The sequence below is a fragment of the Choloepus didactylus genome, chromosome 22 (genome assembly GCF_015220235.1).
Source record: "Choloepus didactylus isolate mChoDid1 chromosome 22, mChoDid1.pri, whole genome shotgun sequence".
Lineage (NCBI taxonomy): Eukaryota > Metazoa > Chordata > Mammalia > Pilosa > Megalonychidae > Choloepus > Choloepus didactylus.
In genome coordinates this window covers 13,110,875-13,124,170 of record NC_051328.1, presented here as the reverse complement: position 1 = coordinate 13,124,170, position 13,296 = coordinate 13,110,875, and the positions used below count along the sequence as shown (strand labels likewise).

General features: G+C 53.7%; 1 long non-coding RNA gene across 1 annotated transcript; it reads left to right on the top strand.

Moving 5' to 3' along the window:
* The first annotated feature begins 6,284 nt into the window (after positions 1 to 6,284).
* Positions 6,285 to 9,993, top strand: LOC119518766. Its single transcript, XR_005213836.1, has 4 exons — positions 6,285 to 6,414; positions 7,724 to 7,898; positions 9,371 to 9,449; positions 9,828 to 9,993. It is a non-coding gene; the product is annotated as an uncharacterized LOC119518766 (long non-coding RNA).
* The last annotated feature ends 3,303 nt before the right edge of the window (positions 9,994 to 13,296 follow it).

The following is a 13,296-nucleotide window of genomic DNA, read 5'->3' as shown; positions in this document are numbered from 1 at the left end:
CCTTTCTTTTAGTGCTAACAGCCAGAGTAGATCATCTTTCCCACGGAGGCTGCCCCTCTCCTTTGAGAGTCACCAGTTCTAGCATCACAGCTGCTTTTGTCCACTTCCCATCAGCTTTCTCTTCCAGGGCCAACCCCAGTCAAAGTTGAATGTTGTCCCACTTGTCCTTTACATCATCGTTCCCATTGTTAGACTCTGTATGCCTGTCTCCCTAACTCTCCGGGTTACAGTGGGGATCCTCAGAAATAGTTGGGGATGGGGGTGGTCAGTAACTTCAACAGCACTTCTTGTCTCTGGCCACTATAGAGTGAAATATTCCCTCCAATCTGGAGTCTATTGTGGGATGAAAGGTTCTTTTGTGGAGGCGAGAAAAACCGGGTTAACTTTTCATCTAATTTCAGTGCCAGGACATCAATGAAGGGCTCCTGGAAATGCAGAGAAATACAGTAATGCACTCTCCTCCACACAGAGCCCCTTTCACCCCAAGGCGCTTGTCAGACTATGTATGGGGATTACCTCACCGCTCTCTTAGGGGTGGAAGGCGGCAGCTGTTGGCTTCCCAGATGCTTTACATATCCATCTGAGAGGAAGTGGGGGGGTGTTGAGGGTGATGGGATGTATTATCTAAGCTGGACCCAGGCCAGTGTGAATTGTGGCACCAAGGACTACCCAGCCGTTTGCCCTCAGCTTTCTAGCTTACCAGGAAGATGATGACTACTGGTTGTTGAGGCCGTGGGAAGGAGGAAGGAAAGGACAGGCTGCTGGTGCTAGAGGCTTCCCTGGTGGAGTTTGAGCCAGGGTGACTTTGGGTTATGGAGGAGACAGAGTAACATTTTCTGGCTCCTTGGAAGTCAGAGTGTATTTTAGAAGGAATTAGTTTCAAAATGAGTTAGTTACTTGGCATGAACTTGAGGGATAGGCACGTGCCCCTTCCCAATGGCTCATCTTGGGGGAGAGCAGATCCATTATGGTCTTTATGTGCCATCGGCACATTAACTGCTTCCCCTAGTCAGCACCAGCCCCATCCCTCCCATGGCATTTCTCAGAGCTGCCAGTATGCCAGAGAACAACTCCAAACTGATTTCCCTAGTGCCGCAGTGGCTTTAGCTCAGAGCCTCAAGTGTCAGGAATTCATTGAAGAGCCTTGGAGCTCATCTTGTCTGCTTCCACCACTAACTCCTTCTGCCCCCATTTTCCTGATGAGGACACTGAAGCCCAGAGAGACAGACTACCTCTGAGAGTAACAGGTGGAACAAGGACCCAGGTCACCTGGTGGGAGTCACATGGTGTCCCTATCCTGTATTTCCACTGCCCATTTTGTAGAGGCCACTGAGAGGTCAGAAATGTCCAGCTGGATGGCTGGGCGGGGTCAGGCTCGGCAGGTCAGAAGAGCTGAAGGAGCCTGCCTGGTTATCGCTACGTGGTCACATTCTCACTTAACTCCAGGGCCTGAGCCCAGGGTGAAAAGCTGTGGGACAGATGTTTGGTTTAACTAATGGATCATAAAAGTAACATATGCTCACAGTAAATTCAAACTGTGCAAAGATTATAAAGGTATAAGTCCCAGTTCCCATTCCTGAAATGAAAGTATTTGAACGGCACATATTGATTCAAAAGGTATTCCTTAGATCCCTGTCCCCAGCCTTCTAGTATGGACAGCCTATTTGGTTTCCCGATCCTCTGTCATTTTGTCTCCCAGAAGCCTGGACAGGGCTGGGGACGGTCCAGAGTAGAGGGAAGATCTGGGACCATGAATGATTTCTAAGGGAGACAGCACAGAGCTGGACAGTGGTGCCGTGGCTTCCAGGCAGTGGCATGTTTCCATACCCATTCCAGGAGTGGGGCTCCCCCCATCCATAGGCGAGCACAGGAGCTGAAGGGCACACAAAGTTGCAGAGCTCACATGTGGCAGGACTGGTGATGAAGCCCAGGCTTCCCGCTAGGTCAGGCTCCTGCTGCTCACCATACTGTCGAGTACACAAAATACCTGCTCATAAAGCATCTACAGTAGACTGTGGGAACCACAATGGCAAGACACCTGCACTTTTCCCCTGGAAAGACACTGCTGAATTTTAATTCCCATTTTCAGATTTTCTTGTGGAACCAGGTCTCCAGCCATTTTTTTAAGTGTCGCTGGGTAGAGATATGGATATGTACAGGCAGCCACCATAAGTGGATATTCTAGAAGAAGGATGGAGATGTGCCGTAGGGGGAAGAGAATGTAGGATTTTAATTTTACACATTTGTGTTTAATAACAGCAGCTAATACTTACTGAAAGCTTTCAGTGGGCCAGGCAATGTTTTAAGCACTTGATGTTTTCAGCACTTCATGTGCATTTACCTTACGAATTTTCACAACACTGAAATAGGAACAATTATCCCCATTTTACAGATGAGGAAACCAAGGCAGAGAGATTAATGTGCCCAAGGTCACACAGCGGCATGCCCCCTCATTCCACAGTGGTGGAAATAGGTTTCAAACTCATGCTGTTTAATCCCAGTGCTGAACTCTTAAATCATTCAACTTTTTTGACCTTCTGTTTCCTCCTCAACAAAATGAACCTGATGATAAAAGACATAAGACTTACCTCAGAGCTAGGCTGGAAGAGATGTTTGCGAAAAATAAATTAGATAAATCGTGTTAGCATCGTGCAACAATTCAGCATTGCTCAATACTATACAGCAATGAAAAAGAACAAATTGCAGTTAAGTGTGATAACATGGAGGAACCTCAAAATTGTAGAGGGAAGACAGCAAGGCACAATATATCTATTACATCTATGTAAAATTTTAAAGCAGGCAAAACAATATATAAATGCCCTAGGATATCTTTGTAAATGACTATCTCAAAACTTAGGGGAGCGCTTTCCCTGCAGGTGGTGGTGGGGAGTGGGATGCAGGAGTGATGGTAGGGGCACTTCAGGGGGCTTCAAGTATCAGCATTCTGGTTTATAACCTGAGCAGTGTTTATACATGTTTGTTCCATTATTGTTATTTAAATTATACATGCATTTAATATATTCTTCTGATAACATTTCCCAATCTAAAAAAATCACCGATTTCTTGGCCTTGGCCTATGAAAATGCCAATTCCTGGGGCCCAACTTGTGAAAATGCAGATTACTTTTCCTCATCTCCAGAAACTCTCTCTCAGGAGTTCTTAGGGGCACCAGAATCTGCATTTTAACACCTTTCACTGGTGTTTTTTGGTGATTCTGTCATTTGAGAAGCTGCTCCAAATTGGAGCAAGCAAGTAGGTGTGATTCCACTGTGTAGAGAGGCCAGACGCGGGAAGCAACCTGGGCCTCAAGCACATCTGCAGATAGCTACCGCCCTGAGTCTCCCCCTGCATCTCCTCCCTGTCCAAAAAAAAAACTCCGAAGTTCCCTTTATTCAGGATTCTAATCTCTCTCTCTACCTTTTCCATAACCTGAAGATATGGAGTCTTAAAATGCAAACCATGAGTGCATCCGGGCTGTGAGAGAAGCACTCCAAACTAAATCCGCAAGGCACTGAACATCTGGATGGAGCATGAGCCTTGGAAAAATTGTGCCTGTTGGTTTCCATGGCATTTGAATCAAAGCAAAATAGTATGCAAGGGGTGGGATATGGAAACACATTGGACAGAACCCCTTATTAAGGGGGTGTAAAATGTCACCTCTTCCATTTTATTGCATGAGTGTAATAAGTGTTAGCCTCCATGGGTTCTCTCATCACTTGAGCTTCTGCCAACTCTTTCTTCCATGAGATCTTAAATTGTGAATCTTTCTGGCATCTGGGGGGGATACAGTAAGGTCAGTGCAAACACACATTAGCCTTTGGGTTCCAAGTCACTTTCCAAAACTGCCCTGGTGTTCCCTTGAGGCCTAAAGTGTCCTTCCGAGCCTGGGACCTCTTTTTTTGGTATTGGGAATGACCTACGCCAATATATCAGATTCTTGGTGACTATTGGGAGCCTGCAACTCTCAGAGGTTGTGGTTCTCTTCCCCTCCATGATGGCTACCAGGCATTGTGCTGCAATGAAGGCAAGCCTCAGACCACAAGTAAAAACATTCCTAGTGAGTGGGCCAGAAAGATTCTTGCCATCTACTCCTAAAGCTCAGTGAAGTACCTGTTCTTTCTCTTTTGATGCATTTCCAGGGCAAATGCGAGCAGGTGTGGATAGTAGGATCAGACTGAGAAAGCCGCAGCAGCTGAGAATCCCCTGCTGAGTGTGTGGGTGAGCGGGTGGGATGAGCTGCAGGCCCTCCTAGTCACATTCTAGGCTAAGATGTCCGAAGGTGGTACATGACTGGGCTTGCCAAATTCTTATGCCCCGTTTAAAAAGAGCAGGGGTACCTATCCAATGTTTCTGGCCAGTCACATGTATTGGACTTGATTTATTTCACCAGTGCAAAGGTACTTCTGCTATCCCTTGTACTAATTCCAAGGGCCTGGAGATTCATTCCCAGTTGGTCGTGATTGCTTTGGTCAGCATGCTCACCGAGGGCCAGGGGAGGAAAGGTGCTGTACACCCAGAGTTTCTCCCCATGAGAATTAGATTAAGTTTAGCTTTCACACAGGGTAGGGTCAGTTAAGGAATTGGCAGAAGTTTAAAAAGACAAACTGTAATCCACAGTCAGTCCCCCTGCTTATCCGCCCACTATCCACAGTCAGTCCCCCTGCTTATCTGCCCACTATCTACTGTCCTTGCAAGGTGGAGACTCGGGGTAGAGTTTCCTTAAACAGCTTCATAAGTTGTTACCAAACTAGCTCAGACTGGCTCTGCAGCTCCAGAACAAAGGAAAGAGGGGTGGAGACTTGTTTCAAACCTTCCAAGTTTGCACAGGAGACTTTTTTCAAATGTTTCCAATTTGGGTGCGCTGCATGTTTCCAATTTGGGCGGGCTAGTTAGGCTTGTCGAATAGAATGTAACCTCTGAAGTATCCAGCCAATGGAGAAACAGGGGAGGGACTTGCGGTTAGGTGTAGGGAATAAATACTGCTGGGTCTATTGTTCTGTGTGCCAACCCCCACATTTTGGTTGGGCGCCCGTTCTTGCAAGACTGTAAATAAATTCGTTTCTTCTCCACAATCGGGTGAGTGTTTATTCCTTTTTAGGAATAGTGCTCGTTTCTCACATCCCCAACCCCCAGCACATCCCAGCACCCCAAATAAGGGAACCAAAGAAACTGGGGCTTCCTGAGACAGCTGAGCCCCAGATGGGGCCACTGGCCTTTCCCTGTGGTGTGTGGGCATCATATTAGTCCCACTGCACCCCACTCACCCAGGGATGCTGTTAAGGCCTGAGGGTTCTCTAGGGTGCCACCCTCTCCCCAGGAGGCTGAACTCACCTGCTGTAGGGGACCCTTTGTGGCTGTTGTCCTCTCCTCCCATTGGGGCCCTGTGGGCCTCAGGGGCACCCAGAATTCTTGCCTCATCTGTGAAGCTTTACCGAGGTGTTCAGGGACTGTGCAAATCCTCCTGAAGTAGAGAAGGGGGCCAGGCTGGTTGCAATTTTCTAGATTTGTGGATCCTTAAAAAAAGGAAGTAGATTTTACATTTGCACTGTTCAATACCTTAGTATTGTATTAGTCACTACTACTACTTGGTATTAAGTAGCTTAAATTAAAATTTCAGATTCCATTCTCCTATCGCCATATTTCTAGTGCTCCAAAGCTGCCATATTAGACAGTGCAGATGTAGGAAATTGCCTCAGAAATTTCTATCGGTCAATGCTGTTTTAAATTCTTTCATTGAACAAAATACTTTTATATCCACCAACAACCACAACAAAGTTCAGTGTAGTATAATTGTGTCCTTAATAAGCTGATTTGAGCAGGGCTTCTCAAATGTTGGTGTGCCGACAGATCACCTGGGGATTTGGTTAAAATGCAAATTCTGATTTGCAGGTCTCCCCTGAGGCCTTAGATTCGCATTTCTAACAAGCTCACTGGTGGTGCCAAGGCTGCTGGTTCATCAGAAGCCACCCCAGGAACAGGCTGCTCTGTGGGTGACAGGACACCTCGGCCCCCATGTAACCTTGAGAGGAGAGGGGGGCCCCGGCCACCAGCTGACCGCAGCTTCCCAGGTGACCACCAGCAAGATCAGCAAAGGAGCCAACCAGAGAGCTCAGCAGGACGGAAGGGTCAGGAGCAAACAGCTTTTAAGCCACAAAGTTTGGAGATCATTCCCTGGTTAGCAACAGATGACCAAAATGTAAGTCACATGGGTACACTCAGCCCTTCCTTTTTAGTACCCGCCTTCCCTGTGCTGCCCTCCTCTTCCTCCTTAGACACCCAAGTACCCTCAGGCAAGGGGGAGAGGACAAACGAATGCAAACTCAGGAGGAAGCAGGTAGCAATCCCTCATTCATCAACTCATCTCGTCTCAGTTCCAAGAAGTTTATGAGATGGCTTACCAAAAATACATATAAGGTAAGATTTTCTTATAAGCTAAAGGATCAGGTGGAAGGTCAAGTGCTACCTCCCAGATGAGACTCTGTGTTAAGTAAGTGCTCATTTCCTTGCTGGGTGCCCTGAAAACGAGGCCTGGGGAGCCCTTGAGGCCAAGACCTGGAAGCTTCCTAATAGAGCATGAGCAGGCAGTTCCCTTATGTCCAACGTCCAAGCTGCATCCTGGCCTTGGATGTAGGCCCAGTTCTGGTCAAACTGGGCCAGGCTGGGGTGCTGGGGTGGGGGAGGCTGCTGCCCTTCAGATTCCCTCTTCCGGCCCCTCCAGCAACTGGGGAGGACTGCCCTGTCCTGGGGAGAAGGCAGCCTGGACGTTGGGGGATGGGGTGCCGGCTCCCTCACCCCCACCCCATGCTCATGGCCTCTGCTTCCAGCTCTGTGGGTTTGGGGCTGGGTGTGAGGCCGTGGGTGGGGGTTCTCTGGTTCCATTCCCCACCCCTAATCCCTTTCAGCTGTTGTCCTCCCAGGGAGACAGTTGTGTTGGAGGGAAGGGAAATAGTTATTTTGAGTTGGGTCACTGGCTTCCAACCAGGAAGCGTGATGACCGTGTCCAGGCCTGGTGAGGAGGTGGGCAGGCCGGCCCACCAAACCCACACTTGCAGGGGTGTTGGGGAGCAGGGTGCAGACTTTACCGAAGTGGGGTCTTTAGAGGAGAGGGGCCAGGAAGGAAACAGGTCTGAGGGTGGGGAGGCAGAAAATGAAATCTGTGTCCTAAGTGGAGTCTTTGCTGGGGGCACTGGGTGAGGTGGACACAGCAACAGTGGAGAAGAAAAGGAGGACCCTGTCACCTGGGGCTGGTGGGAGTGGGGGTGCGGGCCTTTCACTACCTGAGTGGCCTGTAGAGGCTGGGCTGGGGGCAGCCCATGCTCACAGCCCCCTGCCTCTTCCAGGAAGTTTCTGGAGACCCTGCCCCTCTGGGCCTCAGCTTTCCCGGCTGTGAATCCAGCCACGTTTGCCCTGCCTGAGGCAGTCATCCTGAGGCAACAGCACCAGTGGGTGTGGCTGCCCTGGGCCTGGAAAGCCTGGTGGCCCAGTTTTGGGCCCTTCCCGCTAGGACCTGCTTCTTGGGTCCTTAAGTTACTTCATGGCCTTGGTTTCCTCCGCTGTTGATGGGGATTGTAAGAGCGGCTGACTCGCCCCTCAGAGGAGTTTGGTGGACCCAGAGAAGGAATGTAGCATACTTGGGGCAGGGCCCGGCATCTGGGCAGCGTTGTCATGGTGATGGTTGCTGTTGTTTCATCCCGCTCTGACTGTGTCTCCGCCTGCACGGCAGGTGCCAGGAGGGATTTCCCGGCGGTGAGGAGAGGAGAAATGAAGACGACTTCATCAGGGAGGCAGTCGAGGCTCCCAGCGCTCCGGGAAGGAGGGAGAGGGGCCCACTGCCCACCCCGAGTGGGCAGGGGCCTTCTGTGCCATCGCCCAGCACCGAGGACAGCGCCTGGCACAGAGTGGGTGCTCACAGGGAATTTTGAATGAACGAATACAATTTTTTGAGCGAATCGATGGTCCCCTGGGATGTGGACTTCCCTGGGGCCCCAGTCACAGATGATGGGGTGAAGAATTCCTGAGCTGGCCAGTGATCCAGGACGCAGCTCTTAGATTCCTCCCTCCAGAATTAGAAGGGGACACTTAGCAACAGGGTCTCAGGAAGCAGAAGTGAGAAATGGCCCCACAGAGCACAGAGATGGCAACCGTGGGGGAAGGGGCAGCCTCTTCTGCCTGCTCCCAGGCACACTTCCATCCTCCCAGCTGCCTTGAGTGGCCAGAGGGGGGAAGTGAGAGAGGGAGCGGGGGGAGTGCTCCCCGGGGCAGCTCCCCAGCCTAGAGACCTTCCATCCTGGAAAGCTTAGTCAACAGGTGGTTGTCCCATCCACAGGCCACCTTACTGAGCAGAAGCAAGCCCCTGCTGTGTACCAGCCATGGCGCTGGGTTCTAGGTCTGCAGCCAGCATCCCGAGAGTAGCTTCGATGGTGGGTGGGAGTCAAGAGAGGGCCCCCTAATCCCACCTTTGTGGGGGCTGGAGGGGAGGGAGCCCTTCTTGGAGGAAGCCATATCTACTGTCTGCGCTAAGATGGGCAGGTGGGTGGGAGGTGGCCTGGGAAGGGGAGGGGAAAAGACTTTCCAGGCAGAAGGAACAGTGCAGGCAAAGGCCTGGAGACAGCAGAGAGCTGACCAGTAAGGGGGAGTGTGGCTGGAGCACGGGGTGAGGGGAGTGGTGGCAGCTGGGACTAGAGGCCAGAACTGGGTGGCATTCCTACTCTGGTGTCGGAGCATGCTGCGGCCAGGAGGAGTCTGGCGAGGGTCCCACCCAGTGTGATGAGGGACGGCTGCACTCAAGCAATGTGTCTTCAGAGCAGAGCCAAGTGCCAGCCCTGGAGCTGGCAGAGCTGGGTGTGCCCTCTGACCACCACTGGTGGCTGCAGGGTCCAGGGTGGTCCATCTGGGACGAGTTTCCCACCTGCACAGCTAAGGGGCTGGGTCTGCTCTTCTCTAAGGGCCTGGCAGCTCTTCTGTTCTTGGCCAGAGGGGCACTGGGGGCACTGGGGCGGCTGGGGGATGGGGCTGCAGGTCAGAGGCAGCTGAGGGGAAACAGGGGAGAGGGCAGCAGCAACAAAGGAGATGGCACTTTGGTCTTTGTAAGAAAAACCCTTTTCCAGGGAATGGCACAGGCCTGCTCATTCGAGCTCTCCTTTGGGAGAGAGAGATTCCACGTGGCTCCCGGCCCAGGAGCTTTGCTCCTCCCTGGGGCGACCCGCCCCACCCACAGAGGAAGACCTGGGCCTCCGGCCCTCTGCCCCCGACTGGCCCTGAGCTGCCTGGCTTTTCAAGGGAGGCTGACTCACAGCTTGGGTGGGGTGGGACGGGGGCACTCAGCCCTTCTCTGGCATCCTCCCTACCTCTCACTTCTTGCCATCTTCAGGTCTTTGCAGAAGAGTTGGAGTCTCGTTTATATCTGCACACTCTCACCTGCATTTCTCACAGTTGCACCTGCTGGACAGGTATTACCGTCCTGCTTTACAGATGGGGCTGAGGTTTCAGAGGGTAGGAGCCTGCCCAGTGCTGCACGGCTGGCAGGGTCAGACCTGCTGCTTCCGCTCCCATCGGGAGGGAGGGTGCTAGCTGGGCTCCCCCTGAGGGCCTGGCATGGGGTCCTGGTCCAGCCTGCAAGGGAGGGATCTGGCCAGGCTCAAACTTCAGAGCTGTCTCTGTGGGCCTCCCGAGGAACATTCCGGAAAGGCTGAGCCTTCCCTGGGGCCAGGCATGCAGGGCCATGGTATGTGTGGATGCCTGTCTCAAACGGGGTGGGGAGCACTTGGTTAAAGGCTTTGGGCTAAAGACAGCCCTGGGTCTGAATCCCAGTTCCACCTCTTTCTCAGTGTGTAACTTTGGGAATGGAACCTCAGTTCCCCCGAAACTTTCGTCTGTAAATGGAACTACTGTGCCTCCCTGGGGGTGGGAGAGAAGATAAATGAAACCATCTCTTCGCTCATTCCAGCAAATATTTACTGTGTACCTACAGCACGTCAGGCACTGTTCTAAATCCTCGGGACAGAAAATAAATGAAATAAATGACTGTAAGTTCTCCTATTGAACTGACATTCTTGCTGGGGCAGAATGACAAAAAAATAAAGATGTCTTCGATGACATGGTATGCTAAGAGGTTGATAGGGTGATGGGAGAAGGGGAAAGGAGCGCAGTGGGAGTGGGGAGGGAGGAGCCAGGGTGGCCCTCTGAGGAGGTGATGGGTGAAGACAGGAAGAGGGAGCCACGCAGACCTCGCAGGAAAGAGCATTCTGGGTGGAAGGAGCAGCATCTGCAAAGTCCCTGGGGTGGGTGTGTGCCATGCATGTTCAAGGAGCACTGAGAGCAGAGGAGGTGAGGATGAGGCCAGAGAAGCAGGGGGTGGGCTCTCCCATCCTCCGTGACCAATTCCACAGGGAACTAGCTCTGGGCAGCCGTGAGGGACAAAGGCCCTGCGAATCTAACTGCACTCCCTCGTGCTGCAGTTTGAGTTTATTCCTTTGTCGTTTCCTTCCGCCAGATGCCTTCCCCCAGAGCGGCCTCCCCCACCGTGACCCGTGACCCCCGGCCCCGGCGCAGAGCCCCTGAGCCTCCTGCCACCGCCTCCCAGGCGGGGAGGGCTCTGTGTCTGCCCTGGCCAGTCTCCGGGGCATCACAAAGAGCCCTTTCACCAGAGGGCGTCTTGGGGGGACCGGGCAGGAACGAGCCCTCCCACCGGTGGGCATCATAAAGACCCCTTTTCTCTTCTGCTGCGCCAGCTCCCTCGGTGGTTGAGGGCAGGGGGTGCAGGGAGATTCTCGTCCTTTCAAAATCCGGACAAGCCTGGAGCCAGGCCAGACAATGGCCGTGATTGACAGTCTGCGGGGCCGCGGGCCGCGAGTTGGGGTGGCCCCGAGCAGCCAGCAGGGGCCCCACAGCCAAGGGCCCCGCACCGCCGGGCCTGGGGGTGCCTGCCCAGGAGCCACCAGCTGTGCAGTGAAGGGGTTGCGGCAAAGTCCCGGAGCCCTCCCCAGCCCTGCTGTCCCGGGGTTCCTGGTGGCCGGCTTCCTCTCGGGTGCGTTAGGAATCCCTCCTGGATGGTCTGTAGCTGGATTTCTTACCTCTAACCCATGTCAAGCCCCTCAGGCTGCAGCTTCAAGGTTCTGTGCTGGACAGAGACCCGCCTGCGGGGGAGGCAGGCAGGACCCAGGGGTGGGGTGGGGTGGGGCGGAGGGCTCAGCGTGTGCAAAGGCCCAAGGCGGGGTGGGCCTGCAGCAGAGACGCAGAGGGCAGGGGGGAAGGGTGCTCTGCGAGGTGGGAGGGCCACTATGTCCTACGTTAGAGCAGGGGTCGCTGGAAAGCAGTGAGCACTCGCCAGAGAGCTTAGGCAGAGGAGGGGTGTGGCCCGATAGGCACCTGCTTCAGAAGGAGGCCATGGGTGGGGAAGATGGAGCCAGGAGCCTGGGCAGGGGGGCAGGGGGGCAGGGGGATGCTGAAGGTTAGGGTGGACCTTGGACTGACAGACTGGTGCCACGGGGGCCAATAAGCAGGACCCTTGGTTCTGACTTGGGCAGTGAGGGGCTTGGGGTGCCACCAACAGGCCTGGGAGTGCTGGGTGGGGAGCAGGGTGGGGGAGGAACAGGGCCGGGGGCAGTCTGTGGAGCTGATGGGACAGCAGCTGGGGGCATGCCCAAGGGACAGCGGATGTGTGGCTCAGGGGTGCTGGAGAGTCTTAGGGAAAGGCGGGGGGCGGGGAGAGGAGGAAAGAGGGGAAGAGGGGGAAAGGGGAAGAGAAAAGAGCCAGAAAGCAAAGGAGAGAGCAAAGGAGAGTAAAGTGAGAGAGAGTGCATGAAGGAGACAGAGCTAGAAAGAGGAGAATTAGAACAAGAGAGAAGAGAGTGGTCCAGAGAGAGGGAGAACAACGGAGAGTGTGCACTTGAGGAGGCGAGAAAGCACAAGGTGGGGAGAGAACCAGAGAGGGAGAGAGGGAGGGCGAAGGAGAGAAGAGTGAGAGGCTGGGGGCTTCTCCCAGTCTTGGAGTCCTGGACCTCCTGCTGCCGTCCCCTCCTTCCCTCACCCTCTCCCCTGGGGGTCCCACTGGCCAGGTGGGGGCAGAGGCCAGGTTGGTGCTAGTCTCTTCTCAGCATCATGGAAGAGAAATGTAGACACAGCACAAGAAGGTCATGTTGGACATAAACAGGAAACTCTCAGTTAAACAGTGGAGCAGGCCCCGGAGGGAAGCAGCTCCCAAGGCAGGGGACTGGCCATGTTGACCCCTTGAAGGGCACGGACTGCACCGGGCTTCCCTGGGTTGGGTTGACAGGACCCTATGTGGAGGAAGGTGGTTTTCTTACTCTCTGCCTCAGTTTCCCCCATAAGGCAGAGTGTGTTAGTGGCCTGGGTTCACTGGTGGGTTTGGGGTGGGGGCTTTGGAACTGCTGCTCTGCTGCTGAAGTCACTGGGTGTCCCAGTGGGCCTCGGGACTTTCCCCGCTCCACCCCCAGCCTTTGTTCCAGGCGCAGGCAGCTGGGAGGGTGGGGGGCAGGCAGGAGTCCGGCTGAGTGTTTCCAGGGAAAAACTGATCCTTCCACGACACAGCCAGTCTCCACTTCCTCCTTCATTTTCTGGCAGAAGTTGCCCAGTAGATGGGAAAACCATATTCTGCTCCCAACTCCCACCCTTTAACATTCCTGAACCCAGGGCGCCCTGCAGGTGGGCCAGATATGTGTGTGTGTGTGTGTGTGTGTGTGTGTGTGCGCGCAAATGCATGCAGGTGTGTGAGCCGCAGCTGATGGAGCCCAGGTGGGAATATGGAGGGGCTGTTGTCACCTGTAACTTTGGGGGTAGGGGAGAGGCAGGATATCTGAAGAGGAAAGAAGAGCAAGCCAGAGCTGACCCCCTGGAGCTCGCCCAGCTTTGCCATCTGAAATAGGGGGGGTGACATTTGGCCTGCTTCCCTAATAGGGTTGATGTGAGGGTGACAGAAAAGCCAAGGTGGGACGGCAAGATCACACCCACAAGCCCCCAGATTCTGATTACATTCATAACCCTGGGACAGAGGCCGTGTTTGTTCCCATTTTCCGCATGAGGAGCCAGAGACTCAGAGATGTGAAAGGACCCCCAGCTGCTAAGTGTGGACCTGAGCTTTGGACCCAGGTCTGACTTCAGAGTTACTGACAAGGACCCAGGGTGCCTCCCCACCACCTGTGCTGTCACCCTAGGTCACACCTGAGGCCACTCCCTGGAGCTGGTGGAGACGATCCCAGCCCTAAGAATCCCTGTAGCCACCTGGTCCCACCCCTTGCCTTCCAGCTGGGGAGCCTGAGCCCAGGGGTCCTGGAGCCC